Source organism: Gymnoscopelus microlampas, assembly GCF_963454915.1.
Source record: "Gymnoscopelus microlampas genome assembly, chromosome: 16".
NCBI classification, from domain to species: Eukaryota; Metazoa; Chordata; class Actinopteri; order Myctophiformes; family Myctophidae; genus Gymnoscopelus; species Gymnoscopelus microlampas.
The window spans coordinates 7,533,076-7,547,609 of NC_139953.1; the positions used below are offsets into that span (position 1 = coordinate 7,533,076).

Below are 14,534 nucleotides of genomic sequence, written 5' to 3' on the forward strand. Positions count from 1 at the left end.
GGCGAGCGCCAAAAAATGTCGGCGACAGCAATATCGGACCTAATGTCTTGTAGTGTGTACCTGCCCTTAGTGTAGCACAGTGGTTCTCAGATGTTTCAATTTCCACGACCCCCACAACTCTGAGAGTGTACAAATGGAACCAAATGGATGCACCTTAAGGAACCATGAGGGTCCCTGGACCCATATTTTAGACCCACTGGTGTAGCAGAGTGTTTCCGGTGTTCCAGTGAGCCAACATGCACAACATCAGCACCCTGACTCTGTTTGACCAGATTAGTATCATTGGTAACACCTGTGAATGCCTTCACATTATGGCTGCTGTGCATAGAGCCTATTGTATAGCAGACATGACGTCCACAACATACCAGCTCTGACAGCGTGATAAACCAGTTCCGGAAACTGTTCCAAATGTGACGGAACCCGATTCTGGTTCCTCAATGTTGGATCCGGTTCGCCCGGTTCCAACAGGTTCCGGATTCCAACCCTATAGTGCTAGTTCAAAGTATAGTGCAACAAAGGTACTGCTGTACATTTGTTATGCTAGCAGCCACTTTCCTTGTGAATTCACCTCATGTGACTCTTGTGATGTTTCTGGCAGCTCTGAATAAAAGAAAAACAGAAAACGTGCTAGGGAGGGATGGAAAGCAGTGGTGGAAAGAATACTCAAATTCTTTACTTAAGTAAAAGTACCAATACTGCGATGCAACGCGTTGTGAGCGTGTAGATCTGTTATTTTCAAATGGACTATGTATAAAATAGGGCTAAAGTGGTTAATGTATGTTTCATAATATCATCATTTATATCTCAAAAGTAAACTAGTAACTAAAGTTTCAAATAATTGTAGTGGAGTAAAAGTACCTGTTTTCCTCTGAGATGTAGTGGGGTAGAAGTAAAGTAATGTACTTAAGTTACTTTACACCACTTTGTTTGATTGAATATTTTATTAGGTCAAAAAAATGTAAACAGCACAAATACATTTATAATACTTTGTCTAAAAGGTCCATAGAAAAAAGTCCTTGCGGTCTTGTTTCCATTGGGGTCCTTACCACTGATGGAAAGAGGAAGCACAATCCTTTCGCAGTTTTTTCCACGAGTGCCTCGTACTGTATCTGTCACTTCTGCACACTTTCGCAAGTTCACACCCCGACCAACTATGTCCAGATAACACTGTCACAGCTACAGTGGTCGAGTTAAAGTGAGGGGTTGCAGTGTTGCGAGGGAGAGAGAGAGGCGGGGGTGCGACATGCGGGGGCAAGTCCACCGCGCCCAGCTGTGTTTAAACATTGAGCTTTTTGTGGAGATTTTTCATGTTATGGCAGCATGGACCAGAGCCTTAATCTCTCTCAACATGCTATATACAGTATATCATTTGCTATAGATGGAGGTGGCATTTCCCTTGAGGGTTTTCCCATCATCCTCCAGTTAGTAACAGAGCCAGTGAGTATCAGGATACATCCTGGTCACTAGCCAAACTCTGACCCTCATCAATCTACACACTGCTGCACTCACCCAAACATATGTCTCACTCACACTCCAACACTCTCTGTGTGTCTCACTCTCTCTGTCTCTCTGCATGCATGTCTGTGTGTCTCTCTGTCTGGTCTGCGTCAAAGTTTTATGATAAGTAGCAGAGGCTGTCATGATATGGAGATTTAAGTGGGGAAAAGCATTAAATACAGATCAGAGGAGAGGAAAGAAAATGAGAGGAGAGGAGAGGAGAGGAGAGGAGAGGAGAGGAGAGGAGAGGAGAGGGGAGGGGAGGAGAGGAGAGGATTGGTTTTAATAATTGATGTCCATAATGTTAACAAACCATTTCTTTCCGTGAGACGGAGTGCTTGGCGTGGAATCCTTTTTTCCACACATTGTGAAAATAAAAAGCCTTGTGATCCACAACGCGACTTTCAGAGAAGTGCCAAGGTTAGCCCCTTAATCTTACTGCAAATAAAAGTAAATGTGTCCAAAAGCAGTGACTTCACTCGTACAGTAACAGTCAAATGATAATAAACCAAGAAGTAAAAGCTATAAAAACATCAGGGTAAGTACAGTGCGCACCTGGACAAAGTCAGCCTAAGAATATCTGACAAAACCTAGGCAACGCGAGGCAAGTTAATTTGTACTGTACAGTCCATTTCATACACAAAGGGAATTCAACGTGCTTTGCATAAGGCATAAGAAAAGGCATTTAAAGCATCTGTATCATTTTAGATTTTTGCGTTGGCTATTCAAAAATTGCAGATCTACAAGCTCAAGACCTTGTACATCTGCTATTTTTGCACATTTTTGAAAAATCTTGAAGAGTGTGAGAACCACTGATTTAGAAGGCGTTTGTAGAATCGGCCTCAGGTCTTAGTGGGTTGTTGCTGAGCAGTGCGCGGTGTAAAAGGACAGTACCTGAGACACGTAGCGCTGGGCTCTGACGGAGGAGAGATAGATGACAGAGACGATGAAGATGACCACAGCTGATACCACAACACTCCACACTGGACCATAGAGATAACATATAGACCACATACTGACTGACTGACTGACTGACTGACTGACTGATTGGCTAGCTGGCTGGCTGGCTGACTTTCTAGCGACCCACTGACATCGCTTCAGCCCTCTGTCTCAGGCAGGTGTGTGTGTGTGTGTGTGTGTGTGTGTGTGTGTGTGTGTGTGTGTGTGTGTGTGTGTGTGTGTGTGTGTGTGTGTTTTTTGTAGACATTAACAGTCAGGCATGGCTCATTTGATTGACAAAGCAGCGGACAAACACAATCTGGTCATGCAAATCCTCCACCGGGGATGAAACACGGGGCGCAAACACACAAGGTGCAAATGTGGATGACGGCGTGTACACGCGCGTGCGCGCGGTTGGTTGGTTGTGGGTGTCTGTGTCTGTGTCTGTGTGCACGTGTGCGTCTACAGTATGTGCGCGAGCGGCCGATCTATGTCACGCTGGAAGTGGCTGTCGGATGTTGAGGTCACTTGCGGTCATCATATCTGCATTTATCAGAGGTTGGTCCCTGTCACCTGTTCTTGGCATTTCTCCTGGCGGCCCTATTTTGGGCATGTCCCTACTGCTACCGGTGAAAAACCTTAAAAAATTGCCGATTCATATACGCTCACAAAGCGTTATAGATCAGCTACTTTCCGCCATGCAACAATGCGACAACGTCACACGACAAAGGCAATGGTTTAACCCATTAGGACCTGGAACGCATCTGTGTCACTTTAGATTTCTTTGGCTATTCGAAAATAGCAGATATACAAGCTCATAGCGCGGCACCGAGTGCCACGCTATGAGCTTGTAGATCTGCTATTTTTGAAAAATCTTGAAAAAAATATTTTTTGCTTTTTTTTCTCCAAAAAACGTAGGATTTAGAAAACATTTTTAAGAATCGCCTCAGGTCTTGGGTTTTGTATGTATGTCAATACAACATAACTAACTGCGACGGTTATACATCTAGGTCTCCCTGGAGTTTTCGAAAAGAAAAGAAAAGTGAGGGAAAAAAAGGAATAATTTTGAAACATTTTTCAAACACACTGACCACCATCTTCTCTGATGGGGTCCCTGGCACAAAATCTTTTCAGATGGGTGTCCACGGCCAAATACATGATACATACATACATTTGAGGATCCTTGTCATGAGACGTTCTGTTCTTTGAGGATTACTGACTCCGGCTTTGACACTCGACTAGGATGTACACAAACAGATCAGGATAACTGATGAGACTGATGTACAGTATACTTATAAACTGTATAATCATTGTTGATAGACTGTTGACCCACTGTACATAATTATATTCACTGTTGAGTGTTGATAGGCCGTATTACCCAGATAATCACTGTTGAAAGGCATGTTGACGCTGATATTACATACCGTATGTGCACATGTATTATATGTACACGTATGTAGCCTACATATGACATTTTCTCACACAAACAATTTTAAGGATGACTCCTTAAAGACTCTGTGCCTTCTTCTATCAGCTTCGTGACCATTCGTTACCAGCGTTGCCATGTCCTCTTATTATGAGCGACTTTGGGCTTCTCTTTTCTGTGAAGATGCTTGTATTGGTTACTGCGGGTTGCAGTTTTTTGGGGGCTCGTTTCTAGAGTGTAGTTGCTTATTTGGGCTCGCCTCCAAATGTTTTAATTACTATTCAAACCAGTGGTTCTCAAATATTGTCCTGTCGTGGACCCCCGAATTAATATATATTTGTCCCTAACCCCCCATCTGAAAATGTTTTGTGCCAGGGAGCCCCGCAGCAGATTTGTGTTGTTAGAATGTGTCAAAAAATCTTCCAAATATTCCACATTTTATATTAAGGTTTTTTGAAAATAGCCGATGTATGCAGTATATGCGTTTAAGTGCTCATGTGGCCTAGTCGCTTCTTTTGGGCTTTTTCTCCTAGACCTGGTTTCTTATTTCTTTCACAAAATCTGGCAACACTGTTGGTTACCTCTAATAGGCCTACTGTCTGCTTGGGCAATAACCTGCATTCAGCGTCGACGCTGGTCTGAGGACCAAAACTTCCTCTGTGTCACAACCTTTTCCCCTTGTCACTTTTTTTGCACTTTTGTAATGAAAAGATTCTATATTTTTGAATTGCTTCCAAAGAGCCTCAACGGTCGTCTTGCAAGCCTTTTCTGTTGTTGAATGAAAGAGTGCGTTGGGCAATGTCAACAGCCATGTGGCGACACACAGTGTAGCTGACCACGCTTTGTCGCGTTTGGTGAGTGTTTGAATGCAACATTGGTCCCTGTGATTCCCTGTGAAACAGCATCAAAGCAGCGCAATGTGTAAAATGATGTTGTTTAGGTATTAATAATTGCTGTTCTGGCCTGGGCGGTCCAGGCACCCTAAGCTGCAATGCCAGCCTGACAGGGTGTTGCGGGTTTATGTCACCCGCCCCCCCCCCCCCCCCCCCCCCATCTCGCTCCCTATTTCGTGTCAGCCTACTTTCCCTATCCCTCTCTACCAGTAGTAATGGTATAATAATAATTGCTGTTCTACATTAAAGCCAACCCGGTTGCAGAAATATCGCAGATTGAGGCTTTATGGAAGATGCTTCTGCACATCTGTTCTTGCTCTCGGTCACCTGCGTTTTTTTAATCTTTGGACAAATAAAGGCTTTTTTTTTTTTTACTTGCCTTGGATTGCTTTTGAGTTCACCGCCTGGTTCTCTCACTTTGATGTTGCACAAAAGGAAGGAACTTAAAAGCCTTGACCCATGTATTCTTGCTGGTTTGACAGATTCACACTCTTTAATCTTAACCCATTAAGACCTGGAAACGCATCTCTGTCACTTTAGATTTCTTTGGCTATTCAAAAATAGCAGATATACAAGCTCATAGCGCGGCACCGAGTGCCGCGCTATGAGCTTGTAGATCTACTATTTTTGTTTTTATTTAATTACTTTTTTTAGGATTTTGAAAATGTTTAGAAGCGGCCTCAAATAATAACTACAGTGGAATGGCGTAGTGAGCCAACAGATTGGCTTGACATGCTTCCATAGAAGACATACTGGCTTCCTTCTGTGGAATCCAAATAGAAGCCAGCTTACTTCTATGGAAGCATGTCGCGCCAATCTGCAAGCTCACGACGCCTCGCACTTCTATGGAATGCAGAAAATGAAGGCCTTATGTGCCACAACAAGGCACAAAGTGGATAGGTAAGGTAAATGGAGTCCAAACAACTGAAATCAGCAGTGTACGGGGCAGAGTCCTGGAGCGTGTTTGCCGTCCCGTACAGACAGAGGCTGTGGTGACAGAATTCAGGCTTTCCCTCTGCAGGTTATAACACCTGGATCATTAACACCATCACATAACGGAGGCCTTTGAAAGCAACACACACACACACACACACACACACACACACGCACACGCACACGCACACGCACACGCACACGCACACACACACACACACACACACACACACACACATCTCTATCTCTAGAAGCAGACAGGCTTCTTGACAAGTGGAGAGGAGAGGAGAGAAAAAAAAGTTTCCACTGCACTTTATGTGTGGTTGGTTTGTAATTATGTGTGTGTGTGTGTGTGTGTGTGTATTTGTGAGAGAGAGAAACTGAGAGAGCGAGCGAGAGAGAGAGAGAGAGAGAGAGAGAGAGAGAGAGAGAGAGAGAGAGAGAGAGAGAGAGAGAGAGAGAGAGAGAGAGAGAGAGAGGAAATGGTAAGCAAGGGAACTTATTGCAGACAGGAAGTGGGGGGGGGAGCCGCTTGCCTCGGCGACAGTATTTTCCACATCCGCCGTTGACTACAAACAAGAGAGAGAGAGAGAGAGAAGAAAACAAAACGCTCTCGCCCCTTACAAACGACCAAAATAAAAAAGAGAAAAGGGCGAGAGAGAGAGACATAGACGCTGTAGGCTTCAATAGTCGCTCGCCCGCTTTCAAGGAGTGCAACCGTTCTAACATGTCCATGTTAAACAATTACAGTACACAGTACAATCAGGTTGTGTTCATCAAACCACTTAAGCCCCCTTTCCCCCCAGAAATAGCAGACACATTGTGAGCTTGTAGATCGAATATTCCCCCCAGTTGGGGTTCAATTGGTTAACACTCCTCAAAAAGCAGGCCAGCCTAACAACTATCACCCCTTTTTAACAGCCACAATCCCTTGCCATACACTCACACGCACACGCACACGCACACGCACACAGTGGTGGAAAAAGTACTTGCATTTTTTAGTAAGTAAAAGTATCAATACTGCAATGTAGAAATACTCTGTTACAAGTTGAAGTCCGGAATTCAAAACATACTTGAGTAAAAGTACAAAAGTATTGGCATCAAAATGTACTTAAAGTATCAAAACAGAATATCCCATTTCACATGTTTTCAAAAGAATATTTTCAAATGGCCGAAATGTATATAGTATGGCTGAAGTGGTTACTGTTTTGTAATAATAATCAAAAGTAACTCGTAACTAAAGTTTTCAAATAATTGTAGTGGGGTAAAAGTCCAATATTTGCCTCTGAGATGTAGTGACTAGAAGTAAAAGTACTGAACATTTGAAATAAACCAGTAAAGTAAAAATACCTCAACATTGTACTTAAGTAGAGAACTTGAGTGAATGTACTAAGTTACTTAACACCACTGCAAGCACACGCACGCATACATACACACACACACACACACACACACACACACACACACACACACACACACGCACACGCACACGCACACACACACACACACACACACATTCCCCCTGTTCGCCACGTTTATGTCTCTCGGGGAGCGTCCACATAACAACAGGGATAAATAAGTACCAAAACATCTACATCAACGTGGCCTTTAATAGCAGCCAGCATGTAAACTATGAGCTGGAAATCCTCCCAAATCCTCCCAGTAGATGATGATGTCCCACTGGTGGAATGAACTGTCCATGGGCTGCTACAGTACAGTATAACCTCCCACTGGATAAAATCTGCTACAAAAGTAAAGGTTAGATCATCAGACTTATCTAAATCAATCAATCAATCAATCAATCAATCATTTTAGCAGCTGATGACGAGCTGATTGTAGGTGTTGTCTTATTGTCAACGATATTGTCTGTATGTTTGTTTAGTGACTAAATAATAATATTAATAATAACTTGAATTTAAATAGTGCCTTTCTGAAACCCCAGGACGCTTTACAGTACACAAAATAAACAAATTAATTGCCAAAAGCCTGAGTAAATAAGTGTCTCTTCAGTGCGGACTTGAAAGAGTCCAGTGTTGGCGTCTATGTTTGTCTTTTTTTGTTGCTGAGGTATAGTGTCACAATTTAAATTTTTCCGTTTCGTCTTTGCAGTCCACAACACATTTGCCCTACTGTAAATCAACTTGGTCGAAGCATATTATTGCTTGCTGCTTATCAAGAAATGGGAATTCAATAACTGTAAATACTGTGACGATATTTTAAAATATATTTCCGTGAGCTTCCTTTCTCAGCTTTCGAGAGGTGTTAGTTCCAGACTCTAATATAGCATTCAGAGATATTGTGGAATACGTAGTCTGGCGACGCAAGACTTATGTGAGGAGGGGGTGTTGGGGACACAGGGGGAATTGTGGCCTGATTCAATGCCTTTTTTGCAATTATTTTAATGTTGTTTTATGCTATTGCTTTTCTTCTTTTGCTTTGTTGTTAAATTATTTGTAGTTTTTCTGTAAAGCAGTTGTTCTTTATGCTTGCTCTGTAAAGCACTCTGTAAAGGTGCAATTCCAATAAAGTTTATTATTATTTTATGTAAATGCTGGATGTCGTTCGTACTTTAAAAAAAACGAATACAAAATGTATCACAACAAACAAAAAGAGAAGCCGAAGAAGTAGGAGTGGTGTCAGAGGGCAGGAACTAGCGTGGTGGTGGTGAACACCCCGGTCTGTAGAAAGCGTAACACTTTTTTTTTTGGTGCACTTTTACCAGGGAACCCGCACTAATGATGACATTCTGATGTTGCTAAACATACCAGAAGCTCAGAGGAAGCCAGCACAGTATAGATATCGCTCACCACAAGGTCTCCTGACAGATGCACTGAAATGCTGTGCGCGCACACACGCGCGCGCGCGCGCAAGCTAGCAAGCGTGTACAAACCCACACAAACATGTGCGTACTGTGCTGACGCATTCAAGCGCACGTAAATGCAACATACTGTACATGCATGCGTCAATAACATTGCACACGAAGGTTCCCAAAAGAGTTCTATGGGCTTTGGTGGGCAGCCTGGTATGGTAGGGTCTCTGAGACTTTCAGTACTGTGACAGAAAATAAAGGGGTGAGAAGTTGACTGGTGTTTCCTCCTCTAGCGGCTAACCAAGTAGGCTCCCTGCAAAGCGCACGTACACACACACACACACACACACACGCACACGCACACGCACACGCACACGCACACGCACACGCACACACACACACACACACACACACACACACACACACACACACACACACACACACAGGCGCGCACAGAGGGCTTTAAAAAAAATACAAAATTTCCTGTTTCATGCACAAGACAGTACATGTCCCTGAGCGCATCCTCATTCGCTCAACTCACACACACACACACACACACACACACACACACACACACACACACACACACACACACACACACACACACACACACACACACACTCACACACACACTCACAGCTGTGAGGGGGAACTCGGTTTGACGTCACAGGGTTGCTAGGGAACGGCCAGCGTGAAAGTGAACATTTTCCACTGCAGCTAAAAAAACTGTGTGTGTGTGTGTGTGTGTGTGTGTGTGTGTGTGTGTGTGTGTGTGTGTGTGTGTGAATACTTGTGACTAGACTGTGAGGGCCTACTTAGGTTCTTGGCTTGTCCTCACTACAAAAGACGCCAAAGTTTAAAGAATTAACACAATGTTGACTTGCGTGCGCGCGTGCGCGCGTGCGTGCGTGCGTGAGCAACTACCAAAAGTTGCAGCGAGGTATCCAAACTCGGCCGTGTGAATGTGCGTCTGTGTTTAGCTGCGGTTAGTTGTGTATTATGTCTCCTACGTTATTTCACAATGGACCAGCAGACAAATGTCTTCATATTCGAAAATCACATTGACATGCAACTACAGCTACAGTGTGTGAATCTTCAAATAGCTAGTTATAGCTGCCTGAGAGATTCAGAAACACAATGAATTCATAACAATTATTTTATGCATCCCTATGTACAGTAATACCCCTTTCTGATCGGAATCAGAATTAACTTTATTGTCACATGGTGGAGGAGATGATGAAGGTGCGTATAGCGAGGAAAATGGAGGCTATTATGGACAAGCATTCAAATTGTGGGCTTGTAGATAGGATATTTTTGACAGCGTAGAGGGGGGAAAAGGAGGGGACCAAGCATAGACACCTGTGGGACCCCGGTCAATGAAGAATATAGGGTTTAAGTGGTTAATCTAAGAGCGATTTCTCACTATCGTTGAAGAATTACAGCCTTTTTGTTAACATGGCCTCCAACATTTCAATTGGAGCTGTAGGTATTTTCTTTTTGTCCAGATTGAACAGAAATGTGATTTGACAGTCAAATGTGTCTCGTAATGTCTTGAAATCTGTGCCAACCAATTCACATGACCACACTGATGGAGTCCTGTGCTTTATTTTTCGACGAAAAAATGCAGTGCTTGGCTTGAAATTAGATCACAAGGCTCAAGTCACAAGATTAATGAGGTGAAGTCCAACCAGAAAGCAAGGGCTGTCACGAACTAATAAAACAAATAAAAACCTTTGAAGACGGGCCAGAATAAACTGCACAGAGTTGTATCAGGACCGTCATAGTTACTAAAACTAAAAATGACACGAACAGGGAAGCAAATAATGTTGTCGAATGAAACTAAAATAGACACTGAGGTTTAAAATCAAAAGTAAAACGAAATAATAACAAAAATGAACTAACATGAACTAATACAGTCTAGGAAAATAATATTTGCATGTAAAATCTAACACCATCATACCTGATGTCATGATTTCTTTCCTCCTGCACTTTTCAGCTTTTTTAAAGGCTTTACTCAAAATACCTCATAAAAACAAACAAACAATCACCCTTGATTTATACTTTGTCACATGCCAGTGTCATACACCGAACAGAGCCGATCTACAAGCTCTACTGAGATGTTGTGGAGTAGAAGCAAAAGTACTGAAAACTGGAAATACTCCAGTAAAGTGAAAATACCTCAAAATTGTACTTAAGTGCAGTACTTCAGTAAATGTACTTAGTTACTTCACACCACTGCCATGGGACGATGCTCATTCTAAATGCCGTGTATATGTACTCTCTCTCTTCAGGTCTCTCCATCGGCCACCTAATCATGTGTTGAAACAACCCAGGAACTAACATCCCGTACTACAACAAACATAAATGATTATGATCGCAAATAACGTGTTTATATAAAGGCTTACCCTTTCATTTTTTTTTGTCACGCTTGTTTGACTAGAGACAATACCGGATTATTATTTTTTCTATTCATCTCATCCGCTTTACGAGGACTGGCTTTCCCAGATGTGATTTCACTCTGCGGCCTCGCGTATCTCATCTGGTAAAAAGCCAGTATCAGATTCTACAGGTATGCAGAATCTGATTATGTGGTTTTCTCTCCTGTTTAGAAAGCCAAGATGACATCACCCCGTCAGACCTGTGCCGCAAAACTTTTAGATTCGTTTCTGGGTAAAAATGCCACGGTCACAGGAACAAGAAAACCAAAGGCATTACTTGCTATTAACCCATTAAAACCAGAAAAGCACCGGTGTCATTTTAGATTTGTACTATATATAGCAACATAAGTTTTTTCAGAAAACTATTTAAGAACAGTGATTTGGAGACAGTGGTTCTCAAAAATAGCAGATGTACAAGCTTGTACATCTGCTGTTTTTTCCTGGCACAAAACAGTTTCAGATTGGAGGTCTGCGGTCAAATATAATATCAATTCGGGGGTCCTTGGCCAGAAAAAGTTTGAAAACTACTGATTTAGAAGGCATTTGTAGAATCGGCATCAGGTCTTAATGGGTTAAAAGTTGTTGATATACAAGAAATCGGTCTCTCGTCCCTGTCTCTCCTTTTATTACCCCTCTCCCACTGTATGTCTCTTTTATTGTTTATTTCCTAGCCCCCCCCCCCCCCTCTCTCTCTGTCTCTCTCTCTCTCTCTCTCTCTCTCTCTCTCTCTCTCTCTCTCTCTCTCTGTGTGCATACCTAACACACAGCCGAGCATGCTTTATGTGTTTCTGCATGTCTGCCTCACTGTACACACATGCCGGGTTGGGATAAAATATGTGCCATGGACTCGTAATTACCTGGAATTATAATACTGATGTAGCGATATAAAGAAAATTGATGTGTGGCACTGGCAACCTTTCAAAACACTAACAATGTGTGTGTGTGTGTGTGTGTGTGTGTGTGTGTGTGTGTGTGTGTGCGTGTGCGTGTGCGTGCGTGCGTGTGTGTGTGTGTGTGTGTGTGTGTGTGCATGTGTGGATGAGCCCCCAATGTGATTGCGTGGGGTCAAACCTGGGTACCACTCAGTCCCTCAGGGGTCCATATTAGGCCCCCTCTGTTTTTCTTCACTCTACATTAAATATATTTGCCCCAGAATAGCGTTCAAGAAACCTTTGCACCAACCAAACCTTTATTATGAATGCCCACGGCTCAGTCTGAAATCACACCTAAATCTAACACACCCATTATTCATTTGATTAGCTGCAGCTGTGCTGCTTAGCCTGCCATACATTTTAATATCTGAAGTTGTTTATATACCACTGAAATGTTTACTGAGGCAGACTACTGATACATGCTGATGGTGTATGGCAAAGACACCATCGCGTATAAAACTACAGACTATTTTATGCTCTTGCTTTTTTTCTCTCTTTCTTTCTTTTACAGTAGTTGGCCGGAGTCCCCCAGGGCTCTATATTAGGCCCCCTCCTTCTTCCCCTCTGCATTAAGTATATTCTCCCGAGAATATTGAGTTCAAGAAACCTTTGCACTGAACCCAAACTGTATATGAATGGTGTTTTAAGGAAAGCCGCTGGTTTGCTATTGAGAGCCATTGTCTCACGCTCCCTGTCCTGAAATGATGAAGGGAAATATGCAAATGAGCATACAAACCCAATTCAAATCAATCAGCCACATTCATTTAAACAAATGTCTTTAGTAGGCTGTGCAAAGCGGCTGAAGCCTCCATCTAGGGATAGGTCATTCCATAGAGAACACCAGGGCTGAGCGATATGACTTCAAATCTATATCACGGGCTATTATTTCAAACTTCGCCTATTTTGTGAAATTAGCAGATCCGCTAGATCTGCTATTTTCAACGTTTTTGCACAACACTATGGTACAAAGCACAAAATAGGTCTTACGTGGTTAATCAAACTAATCAATTTAGTTGATTATGAAAAATGTTATTTTGTTGATATTTAAGAGATACAGATTTAAAAATAAATAAAAACCTGCCTCTCGATTATTCGATTAACGGACATGAGCACACACACACGCACGCACGCACACACACGCACACGCACACGCACACACACACACACACACACACACACACACACACAGTCACGTCACACGTGTGTTGTTTGTCATCAAGACAAACCAAAACGGACGGAGGCGTTCTCAAAGTTATATTGATGTAGAAGTGTTGTCGATTGAACAAACAAATCGGTATTAATTCATGTTTGATAGCAGCTATGGGAGGATTACATCAGAGATTGTGGGAACTGGCCAAACTAATACTCTCACACCTACACGCACGCACGCACGCACACACACACACACACACACACACACACACACACACACACACACACACACACACACACACACACACACACACACACACACACACACACACACATACATATGCAGACACACATGCACACACTCACACATAAGGCCTCAATGTCCTTTTTGAATTGTGTCCAACTGAATGTAAAGCCTAAGTGTGTGTGACTGGAAAACTCTCTCTCTGTCTGTCTCTCTCACACACACACATACACACACACACACACACACACACACACACACACACACACACACACACACACACACACACACACACACACACACACACACACACACACACACACACACACACACACACACACACACACATACACAGTGACACACAGACACACACACACACACACACGGTCGGGGCACAGAGCTAGCTTTGTTAGCGTGAATGTCAACCGTTACTCGCCGAGAGAGCTCAGGCCAATTTGACACAGGAGCACCCAGCAACACACACGCACACACAAATGCGCGTACACACACACACACACACACGTCCACTACACAGAGCTGTGTAAGGGTAAAATCATTCCAAGGGTTGTATGAATAAACACACTCTAAAAACACACTGCTTTCAACATCAACAAAGACATTAACTCACGCAAAACCACAAAAGGCCACAGACTGACAGACTCATATCGGAGCTTTGTCCTGCGTGAAGACCATGTACCTACACCTCACAAATCAACTTAGAAGCGCTGATTTTCGGTTTGTTTTCCAACGAATGCCAAGTGGAAAATAGAGAGTTTTCGCGGTGTGAACTTTAGTCAACAATTTCATAACTGTATTCATGAAGTGTCCCGCGGCCCACCCATCTGACCTCTTAACACGGCGGGTGCCGCCGTGTTAAGAGGTCAGATGGGTGGGCCGCGGGCATTCTCAGAGCATGTTTATTTTAATGGCCAATCAATCTTGTTCCAGCCTTGGATCAATGGAACTAACATTATACTTTAAGCTCCCATTTATCGGTATTAGAATGAAAACATTTTTTTTCTCGAAGGTTTTAAAGAAAAAAATACCATGAAAGTGTTTCTTTTTGTTTGTAATGTCATTAAAATCTTAGCGTTTTGCCAATTATCCGGGGGCCCACTTATACAATACAATAATGCTCACGGCTGGTCGAGAATCACTGCCTTTTACAGTACACCTTGACTTAACAAGACAGCTGCAGCAAATCAAATTAATTATGGGCGAGTTAGATTTAGGCGTGTCAATGTGCATCGATAATACTGTTGACTGACACG

The 14,534-nt window shown here is 42.8% G+C and overlaps 1 protein-coding gene across 2 annotated transcripts in view; it reads right to left on the minus strand.

Annotated features, from left to right (window-relative positions):
• LOC311063436 (uncharacterized protein) overlaps nucleotides 1-14,534 on the minus strand; it is a 50,762-nt gene that overhangs the window by 18,118 nt on the left and 18,110 nt on the right. The gene's annotated exons all lie outside the window — the stretch shown is intronic.